Source organism: Mus pahari, chromosome 8 (assembly GCF_900095145.1).
Source record: "Mus pahari chromosome 8, PAHARI_EIJ_v1.1, whole genome shotgun sequence".
In the NCBI taxonomy this organism is placed as follows: Eukaryota; Metazoa; Chordata; class Mammalia; order Rodentia; family Muridae; genus Mus; species Mus pahari.
Window position 1 is genome coordinate 108,095,068 of NC_034597.1, and position 9,727 is coordinate 108,104,794.

General features: G+C 47.9%; 1 protein-coding gene across 5 annotated transcripts in view; it reads left to right on the plus strand.

Moving 5' to 3' along the window:
• Farp1 (FERM, ARH/RhoGEF and pleckstrin domain protein 1) overlaps positions 1 to 9,727 on the plus strand; it is a 237,565-nt gene that overhangs the window by 63,090 nt on the left and 164,748 nt on the right. The gene's annotated exons all lie outside the window — the stretch shown is intronic.

Sequence of the window (9,727 nt, forward strand, 5' to 3'; positions counted from 1 at the left end):
TTCAAAACCAATCAACATGTATAGGAAGCGCTTGCTGCCTAGCGTTTTATCATCTTGATGTTGGAAACACTGCAAACAAGCCACACCTCAGAACTGATAAGGCTGCTGCTTTCTCCTCTTAGGGAGGTTATGAAGCACAGCGGGTCGCAGATCTTGGGAAGCCTTAATCACATGTAAGACATGGGGGAATCCTGGCCCCCAGGACCACCCCCTGGGAAGGTCCCTGGGAAGGTTTGCATTTCTGTCCCACCAGGGAGGGTGTCTGGAGAAGCGGATGGCAGCTGCTCCCTGTGTGCAGCTTCTTAGTGCTTGGTCGACTTTAGAAAGAGCTGGGGAGGGCAGAGGAGGAAGCAGAGCCAGGCTTTGCCTCTGAGCAGGCCTGGTAGCGCTGAGGAGAATATAGCAGGTGACCAGGCGAGGCAGCATGCCTTTTTGTGGGGGGCAGGAGTGATGGACAGCAGTGGGGAGAATTCGGCTTCTCCAGTGCTCAGGGCGGGAAATCATGCTGGGCTTTTATCTGCATCATTTCCTCCTGGCTTGCCTTAGAAGCTATCATAGCTCTCAGAGTCTGTGCCTGAAGAGTAGGTGTCAGTCTCTTGACTCCTGGGGAGTCCAGGAGAGAGCAAGAGAGCAGGAGTCTGGCCCAGAGGGTCTGCTGGAGGTATGATCCTTCCCTCTGTAACCTCTCTCAGGCATTGGCTTTGCACTTCAGCTTCTGATCCTAAGGGAAACTCAGATCCGCCTGCCTGATTAGGTGTGGCGATAGGGGTGGTAGGCTCTGCCCCTGGGTCCTGACTTGGAGTTGCTCACCAGCTGTGTAGATAGATCTCTCACATAGACGTGAGGAGGCTGGCTCCTCCCTCAGCTCCCTGTACCACACCCTCACAGCCCAGCCTTAACATGAGGGAACTCACTGGCAGTGCTGCCTCAGGGTCATGTCAAAGCCAGGGTGGCTCAGGTACACAGGACCCTCAGCTTAACTGTGTTCCCTTCCTTTGTGAGATTCATGGACCTGTGACCCTGCTAGTGTGATCTTGCTAGTGTGACCCTGCTGGCGTGACCCTCCTGGTGTGACCCTGCTGCTGTGACCCTGCTAGTGTGATCTTGCTAGCGTAACCCTGCTAGTGTGACCCTCCTGGTGGCTGGTGCGACCCTGCTGATGTGACTCTGCTGATGTGACCCTGCTAGTGTGATCTTGCTAGTGTGACCTTGCTGATGTGACCCTGCTAGTGTGACCCTGCTAGTGTGACCCTCCTGGTGGCTGGTGTGACCCTGCTGATGTGACCCTGCTAGTGTGACCCTGCTAGTGTGACCCTCCTGGTGGCTGGTGTGACCCTGCTGATGTGACTCTGCTGATGTGACCCTGCTAGTGTGACCCTCCTGGTGGCTGGTGTGACCCTGCTGATATGACTCTGCTGATGTGACCCTCCTGGCGTGACCCTGCCTAGTCTTTTGTCTTTTTGGTTTTTTTTCCGAGACAGGGTTTCTCTGTGTAGCCCTGGCTATCCTGGAACTCACTTTGTAGACCAGGCTGGCCTCGAACTCTGCCTAGTCTTTTTAAGACAGTATTTCACTGTGCCGCTCCGAGTAGCGTGGAACCCCACCACTTACACCGGGGTAGTCTTGAACTCCCAGAGATGGCCTGTCTCATCTCGATCTACCCTTAATCTGTCAGAAGGTCAGACATTCCAGGTCTGGGCTGTTTAGTGATTGCCCCTCCCCCTTCCCACTGGCCCTCGCTGGTCGGGCTCTGACAGGGGGCAGTGTTCTCCTTCACTGTTTGTTCCTGGATCTGCTTAGCCTGGAAATCTCTGTCCCCCCTCTGGCTCTGACTAAGAGTGACTAGACTTACTTCTCTTGCCTGCAGATGATGGGTTGTTGGTCCAGGTGTAATACTTTATTCTCCCTTTCTGTCCTTGGAAGTTGGGATGCCTTGACAACCTTGAGGATGAAGCAGCCTTTTCTGGAATTCTCCAGCAAGATGGTAACCACCGTGGGACCATTGTTGTTGATATTGGTTCTTTTTTGTTTTTGTTTTGTTTCGTTTCGTTTTTGAGACAGAGTCTAGCTCTGTAGCCCAAGCTAGCCCCAAATTCAAAACCTCCCTCCCTCGCTTCCAAGATTACAGCTATAATAACCCACTGGGGGTTATTAAAGCAAGACAGAACACCCACGGCCTGATCAGATACGGTCATTACTGTGCACCTAGTAAGGTCTGTAGACAAGTATGTGAGCCGAGGGTAGGAGGCACAGACATGTTTCAAGGGCTCCAGAGTCTTGGCGGTGCAGCTTAGGGGTGCAGGGTGGTGACCCTGCAGCTCACTGAGCCCCTTGGCATTGGAGAATAGGAGTCCGAACTAAATCACATATTTCCCGGTAACACCTCTCTGATAAACTCAACGTGTTTGCTGAAGCCGTAGACACCACCTTTACTTCACACTTGCTTTTGGCGTCACAGAAAAGACCACATCAAAAAATTTTCTGCTTTTCTGATGGTAGCAAAATTGCCTAGGCTGTTTTGGAACCCTCATTAGGAACGTTCTGGAGTCAGGCCTGTGGTGATTAAACGGGGCTTTCATTTCCTTACCTTCGAGATGAAATGGGCTTTTCATTGCCCTGACCCTCACAGAAACCTGGGCAAGCCATCAACGGAGGCTTGTGCTTCCATGCTGTCTGGCTCGGGAAGGGCAGGATTTTAAAAGCCGTCTTCTTGATCCTTGGGCTCTGTCAAAGGGAAAAGCGGACGTTTGTCCTCTCGGAACACCCTGTGGGTTTTTTTCTGGAAAAGTCAAGGCTGAGTATTTAATCAGGTCTCGCTCTCACTCTCTCTCTTTTTAAGTTTTCATAGAGTTGCTGTTTAAATTTTCTTTCAGCGGTCTTAGGAAATGAGCCCTGTTGGACAAGCCCGCTAGCCTGATAGTCTCTGGGTTTCCACAGGAGATGAAGCACACCTGTATGGCGAGGGACGCTCCCTGCCCTGCTTTGCAGTGTTCTGTGGCTCACCTGGAGAAGCAGGATAGACCTACATAAAGTTTAATTGGCCCTTTAAAGCCAAGGCCCAGAGCACACGCTGCCTCTAAGCGTTAGCCTCAGTGAGAACAAGTGTAGGGAGTTTGTCCACTGAGCTCTTAAAAACAAGCCAGACGTTTCTTTCTCCTCACCATGTTGCTCTTGGCTCTTTAGCCAACTTTCTGAAATAGTCCTGAAGTCCATTCCGCTTCGCCTGGTCGTTTCTGTGCGTTATTTAACTTGGGATGATAAATGGGGCCTGTCTGGGTCTAGCCTCCCGAGGTTAAATTGAAAGGCTGTTTTAATGGAGAAAAAAAAATGTTTTTCTTTTTTTCATAAATCATTCCTGATAAATACTGTTAAGTTTCCCTTCTGGCTCCCGAGTTTAAATGTGGGCCTGAGCTGCCTGCTCGTTGGGCTTTAGTGATTCTCCTGATCAAAGCCGGCAGCCACACAGCTCAGGAATGCAGCCGGGTCACAGCTGCTTGCTATCTTCTCCCTAAAAACACTTACTCAGTAGAAGAAGCTAGTAAATAAAAAGAGGGGCCATGGTTAAGAGTGTCCACCTCTGACATGAAAATGGGCCTCAGTAGGAGGTTGAGAAGTTGGGCTTTTTTTCTTCTCTTTCCTTTGAATGGTAATAATTTTTCTTAGTTACATCTAAGAAGATCCGGGGGAGAGAGCTCTGTGGAGGCCCAGGGCCCTCACTGACAGCCCACTAGCTGTGCCATACCACAGAGTTTAAATGCTAAAATGGAGCTTCTGGAGCGATTGCATGGCAGAGCACACAGGGCTCTCAGGGACGGAGGCCTGCTCCTCTCTGCTGTAACAGGAATTTCATCTTTATTCTTGAGCCTGGTTGAGACCTTGCTTTTGCTTCAGGGCTGTTGCAAGGGACAGATGGAAGAGAGAATGAACAGGCCAGGGCTCTGAGGTGAACACTGGCATTCTTGTGGCAGGCAGGGTGTTCCTCTTCCAGGGTGCTTGCTCACACCAGCCTGGAGCTTTCTTTCCATGAATGGCGGCACTTAAACCAGTCAGGTGGCCCACTGGGTTTTTTTTTTTTCCTTTCTTCCCCCCCCCCCTTTTGGCAACCTTTTTCCACTTTAAAAAAATTAGATATTTTCTTTACTTTCATTTCAAATGTTATCCCTCCCCCACCCCTCCCCCACTCACCAACCCACACACTCCTGCTTCCCTGTCCTGGCATTCCCCTACACTGGGGCATTGAGCCTTCACAGGACCAAGGGCCTCTCCTCCCATTGATGTCCCACAAGGCCATCCTCTGCTACATATGCAGCTGGAGTCATGGGTCCCTCCATGTGTACTCTTTGGTTGGTGGCTTAGTCCCTGGGAGCTCTGGGGGTACTGGTTGGTTCATATCATTGTTCTTCCTGTGGGGCTACAAACCTTCAGCTCCTTTGGGTCTTTCTCTAGCCCCTCCATTGGGGACCTTGTTCTTAGTCCAATGGTTGGCTGAGAGCATCTGCCTCTGTATTTGAAGGAGAGGCCATCCAGAGACTGCCCCACCTGGGGATCCATTCCATAGACAATCACCAAACGCTATTATAGATGCCAACAATTGCTTGCTGACAGGAGCCTGATATACCTGTCTCCTGAGAGGCTCTGCCAGTGCCTGACAAATATAGAAGTGGATGCCCACTGGTTTTTTGAAGGTCTTTGAGATACAAGTTGTGGCTGAAGCAGGTGGACTGACCTACTGCAGTCAGGGGTCAACCCATGTGAGGCCGAGGTAGGAAGGTTGCCATGATTCCAAAGCCAGCCTAGGTCACAAAAAACTCAAAATCAAAGGAAAACAAAACAACAACAACAACAAAATAAAAAACAACAACTGGGGGGAGTTTTTTTTTTCTTAGAACTTTATGTGCATTTTTGCTCTGTTGATTTCTTAGTCCCTATTATTTCCAGAACCGAGAGACACGTATGTTTTTACTAGAGTTGGTGTGTCTGACAAGATCCTTGACTCTGTAGACAGGACAAATGGAGATGGTTCCGGGATTTTGAGATCTCTGTGGTGGTGTGGGCTTGGCGTGTTCTTTGAAGGGATGCTCTTATCTTTGCAGATATGAAGGCAGGTGTTTCTCTGAGTGGACTGTTTGATCCAGTCGTCATTTCCTCGTTTTTATTGCTCTGAACTTCTGAGCTGGGTGTGGCAGTTGTAAGTCCTATAGCAGACATGGAATGATGTCCAGACTGGGAGTTTTTGTGGATAGATTGATTGTGGAAAAGAACGGTTCTAAAAGCCTCCACTAACCTTGAAATTGTGTGTAAGAGCTTTTTATTAGGATTATTTCCTCCTTACATGAGCAGGAAGTTGCACGAGATACCCCACAATGAGATTCTGTAGCTCTGCTCTTATTTGTGGACTGTGACCTTGGAAACACGATCCGGGTCCCATAAGGTGTTTATCAACATGAGAGGCAAGGTGCTGCCAGCGATATGAACATGAAGAAAAATAACAACTAACAACTAGTCTTTGCAGAAAGGACGGGCATTATTTATGAGTGGGCGGTGACCTGGCACAGACCTCTGGCAAATGTCTTCCTTTAGGTGATGTGAAAGGAACACTTGTTCTCTCTAGCTAATCTATGAAGTCTGTGTGGGGGAGCATAAGAGTTTGGGTGGGGTGAGAGGGTAATGTGAAGGAGCCAGAGTTTCACCCGAGGGCCTCCATACCCCAGTCCACACTTTACCTGTGTGTAAAGCCCACAGAGGCCATTGGGATGATTGCTGTCCTGCGAGAAGGCCCATGTCTGGAGGGACGGCCTTGACACAGAGTGGTGGTGACTATGAAGGTGAAGCTTGAGCTTGAGAGTTTGACGGAGTGTCAGGGAGTTGACAGGTAGGAGAGAAGTCATGGGGGTGAGCCAGCCCCTCCTGTGGGATTGGAAGACTGCAATGGATGGGTTGGGAGCAGGGAGCTCCCGTGCACAGAGACCATAGGTGTGTAGCTTTTAAGGTTTCAGCCTGGGTGGCTCCATGCTGTCACCAAGGACCAACTGACAGATAAATATCATATAGGAAATTGTCTTCTTTTAGTAGGTACCTATTGGGAACACTGCTGAGGTCTCTGGTAAGAGGCATTGTGTGTGTGTGTGTGTGTGTATATATATGTATGTATGTGGTGTGTGTGTGTGTTATGTGTGTTATGTGGTGTGTGTGTGTGGTNTGTGTGGTGTGTGTGTATGTGTGGTGTGTGTGTGTGGTATGTCAGTTATGTGGTGTGTGTGTGGTATGTGTGGTGTATGTGTGTATGTTATGTGGTGTGTGTGTGTGTGGTATGTATGTTGTGTTGTGTTTGAGTGTGTGTGGTGTGTGTATGTGTGTGTGTGTGTGTGTGTTGTGTGTGTATGTGTGTGTTTGATACCGTTTGCCTTCCTCAGTCACTCTAAATCACATGAATTTTTAAGGTAGGGTCTCACCTGAACCTGGATATTCACTGAGACCAGACCCTGAACCCCTGTGCTCCTCCTGTCTCTACTGTCTGGCCCTGGGATTGTGCCTGGCTTGTCTGCAGATCAAGCTCATGTTTTGGTGGCCAGCACTTTAACAACTGAGCAACCTCTTTGGCACCTCTCCTATTGTTACTAAATTATTTTGAGTCAAGGTCCCACTCTGTAGTCCATGCTGACCTTGGGCTCATGTCTCCTGCCTCAGTCTCCCAATTACAGAAATGACACTAGACATAGCAAACAGAGGTTGCTTCTTAAGCTCTTATATGCTTTTAATTTAATCCTTCACTTTTAAATATCCTCATCAGCACAGAAACCACTGCCTTTAGCTTGTTACACTTGCATGAGAATGGAAGTGCTTCAATCCAGCACTTTCTAAGGATTCTGCTCATGGTTTGTATTACACAGTTTGTCTTGTAGTTTCAGTGGAATTCACTTGAAATATGAGCTATAACATAGGTTACGGTGGCTCATCTGTCAACAGTCGTATGAGGGTGAAATTTCAATTACCTTTGATCTGAACACACAGGAGAGTGTTCTCAGAGTTGCCAGGCAGTCACAAGCCCTGAAAAGGGGGAACGTGCTTGAGAGTTAGAGCTATTGTCTACGATGCCATGACTGGACACTGCCAGCTGGGTGGCTCCAACAGTGTGAAGTTGACTCACACTGGATATGGGAGGATGGACGGGCAAGCTCCTCTTGTTGGAGCCCCGATGGATGCCTCCTGTCTACTTTACCTTAGAGCAGAGGGCTGAGTAGTCTTGGCTGTGGGACAGTTGCTAACAGCACATGCTTGCTCAGGAGGAGGCCAAGAATGTCTCACAGAATGTGATGGTCAGTTTTTGTCAGCTTGACACAAATAGGGGTTGTCTGTAGACAGTCTCTGTTGGTGGACGGAAAATGCCTCCATCAGGCTGTGCTGTGGGCAGATGTACGGGGCATTTTCTTGATTAATGATGAGTGTGCAAGGGCCTAGTCTAGTGTTTCTCGGGGCAAGTAGTCCTGGGTTACATAAGAAAGAAAGCTGAGCAAGTCATGGAGATGCAATGAACAGTGTTCCCCAGTGGCCTCTCCTTCAGCTCATCCCCAGGTTCCTGAGTTTCTGCTCTGGCTTCCCTTGATGTTGGAGCATAACCTATACTTCAGATAAATTCTTTTCTAAGTTGTTTTCGATCGTATTGTTTTTCATAACAATATGCCTTTTTTAAAGTTCTTTTTTTGTCTGAGAGAGACTTTTCAGCTTCTTACTATGGCAGGGTGGGGCCTAGAGAGTCTTGTCAGTTTCAGGGACTTCCTGAAGCTATTTTGAGTTGTTCAGGTTTCTGCATAAGGATACAAAGTTTCAATCTCGCAGGAAATTTATACAACATTGACCTGGCCACTGATGCAGTAACTGTTTTCATAAGCTTTTCTTTTCTTTTCTTTTCTTTTCTTTTCTTTTCTTTTCTTTTCTTTTCTTTTCTTTTCTTTTCTTTTCTTTTCTTTTCTTTTCTTTCTTTCTTTCTTTCAGTATAGAATAGAGTTTATAGAGTTTATTCATGGCATGGGGAAGGGAGTCAAGAGGGTAGTAGAGACAGAGAAAGGCAGAGAGAGAGAAAGAGAGGAGGGAAGGGAGGGGAGGGGAGAAGAAGAGGAAGAAGAGGCCAGCCATGAGCACATGGAAAGAGGGGGGAAGGGAATGGGAAGAGAGTGGAAACAGGAAGGCAAGAACAAGAGGAGCTTTCCTTTCTTCCTGTTTTTCAGGACAGTTTCTGTCAGGTGGACCTTTTCCGGTTTTGCCTTACATTGGGCTCCTCTCTGTCAGCCCCAGAGGGACATCCAGGGTCCAAAACATAGTGCTCATTTTCTTCAGAAAACTGGGCCAGTAGGAAGCAAGGTGCTGACAGTGTCCCTTAGCAACCTGCTGACCTAGGGCTGCTTAGAGAGAGCCTTGTAGGTTGTGCACCACATCACGAGGCTGCCACTTTAGTCTGGCTCACTAATGCAGTCTTTTGGGTTTGTTCTGGGCATAGTTTGGCAGGACACAGGGTACTAGAGGAAAACAAGGACCTTTTCTCTGTGTCCTCCATCCATGGGACCCTTCCAGCACCTCCTTTCCGCTGTGACACAGAGGTGAGGCTGAGCTGTGGGTTCTTTTCTTTTGGTACATCAATCGAGTAGTGACTTAATTTGGCATTCCTGCATGGACTGTGTGGGAGTCTATGGTATGGGTTCCTCTTGAGGAGATAAGCCTGTTTGTGTGTGTGTGTGTGTGTGTGTGTGTGTGTACGCACATGTGTCTTTGTATCTTTCTGTGTGCATGTGTGTATATGTGTGTCTTTGTGCATATGTGTCTGTGTATTTCTCTCTCTGTGTGTGTATATGTGTTTCTGTATGTCTCTCTGCATGTGGATGTGTGTTTCTCTCTGTGTATATGTGTGTGTGTATATATGTGTGTCTGTGTATCTGTGCATCTCTGTGTGTGTGTGTCTGTACCTGTGTGCATGCATGTGCGTGTTCATGTGTGTATGTGTTTCTCTCTGTGCACATGTGTGCACACGTGTGTGGAGGTGAGAGGACAGCTGTGCAGCTCCTTGTCTTAGCTTCTGGGACTGAACTGAGACTGTCGGGAGTGCCCTGAGCTGCTGCGCTGTCTTGCTGGTCTCCTTTCTCAGGTTGTTTCCTCACATATTTTGCCTTAACTAATATTCGGAGCATCACAGAGCATCACCCCAACCTGTCCCTTCACAGGTTTTCTTGCTGTGAGTTTTTGGGTTTTTTTTTGGTTTTTTTTTGTTTTTCCTTTTAACTGAGAATGCAACCATCTATATAGACTTCTTTTCCTAATTAGAGCCTATTAAGGTTTTTATTTGGAGGTATATAATTCACCCCACATATGTAACTTCTATTTTTAAAAAAGTTAAAAAGTTGATTTCTCAAATTATTTGAAAAATGGGCAGACCAATTTCTGCTGCCTTCTCGGACCCCGAGACTGTCATTTTGGAGCATGAAGAGATAGGTCTTTTTCCTAGCAAGTCTTGCTGTGTAGGCCAGGCTGGTATTGAACCTATAATGTTCCTGTCCAAAAATCCTGAGGGTAGGATTGCCAACTTCGATACCAGGCCACTCAAGACAGAACCTTTCAGTCCCATGTATGGGTGACAACTGAGAATGGAAGTGTGGGTGGCACTAGGGTGTGGGAAAATGTCCGCTGTGTTCATCTGACAGAAGTGAGTGAATTCTGAGTTACACTCTCTCACCATTGC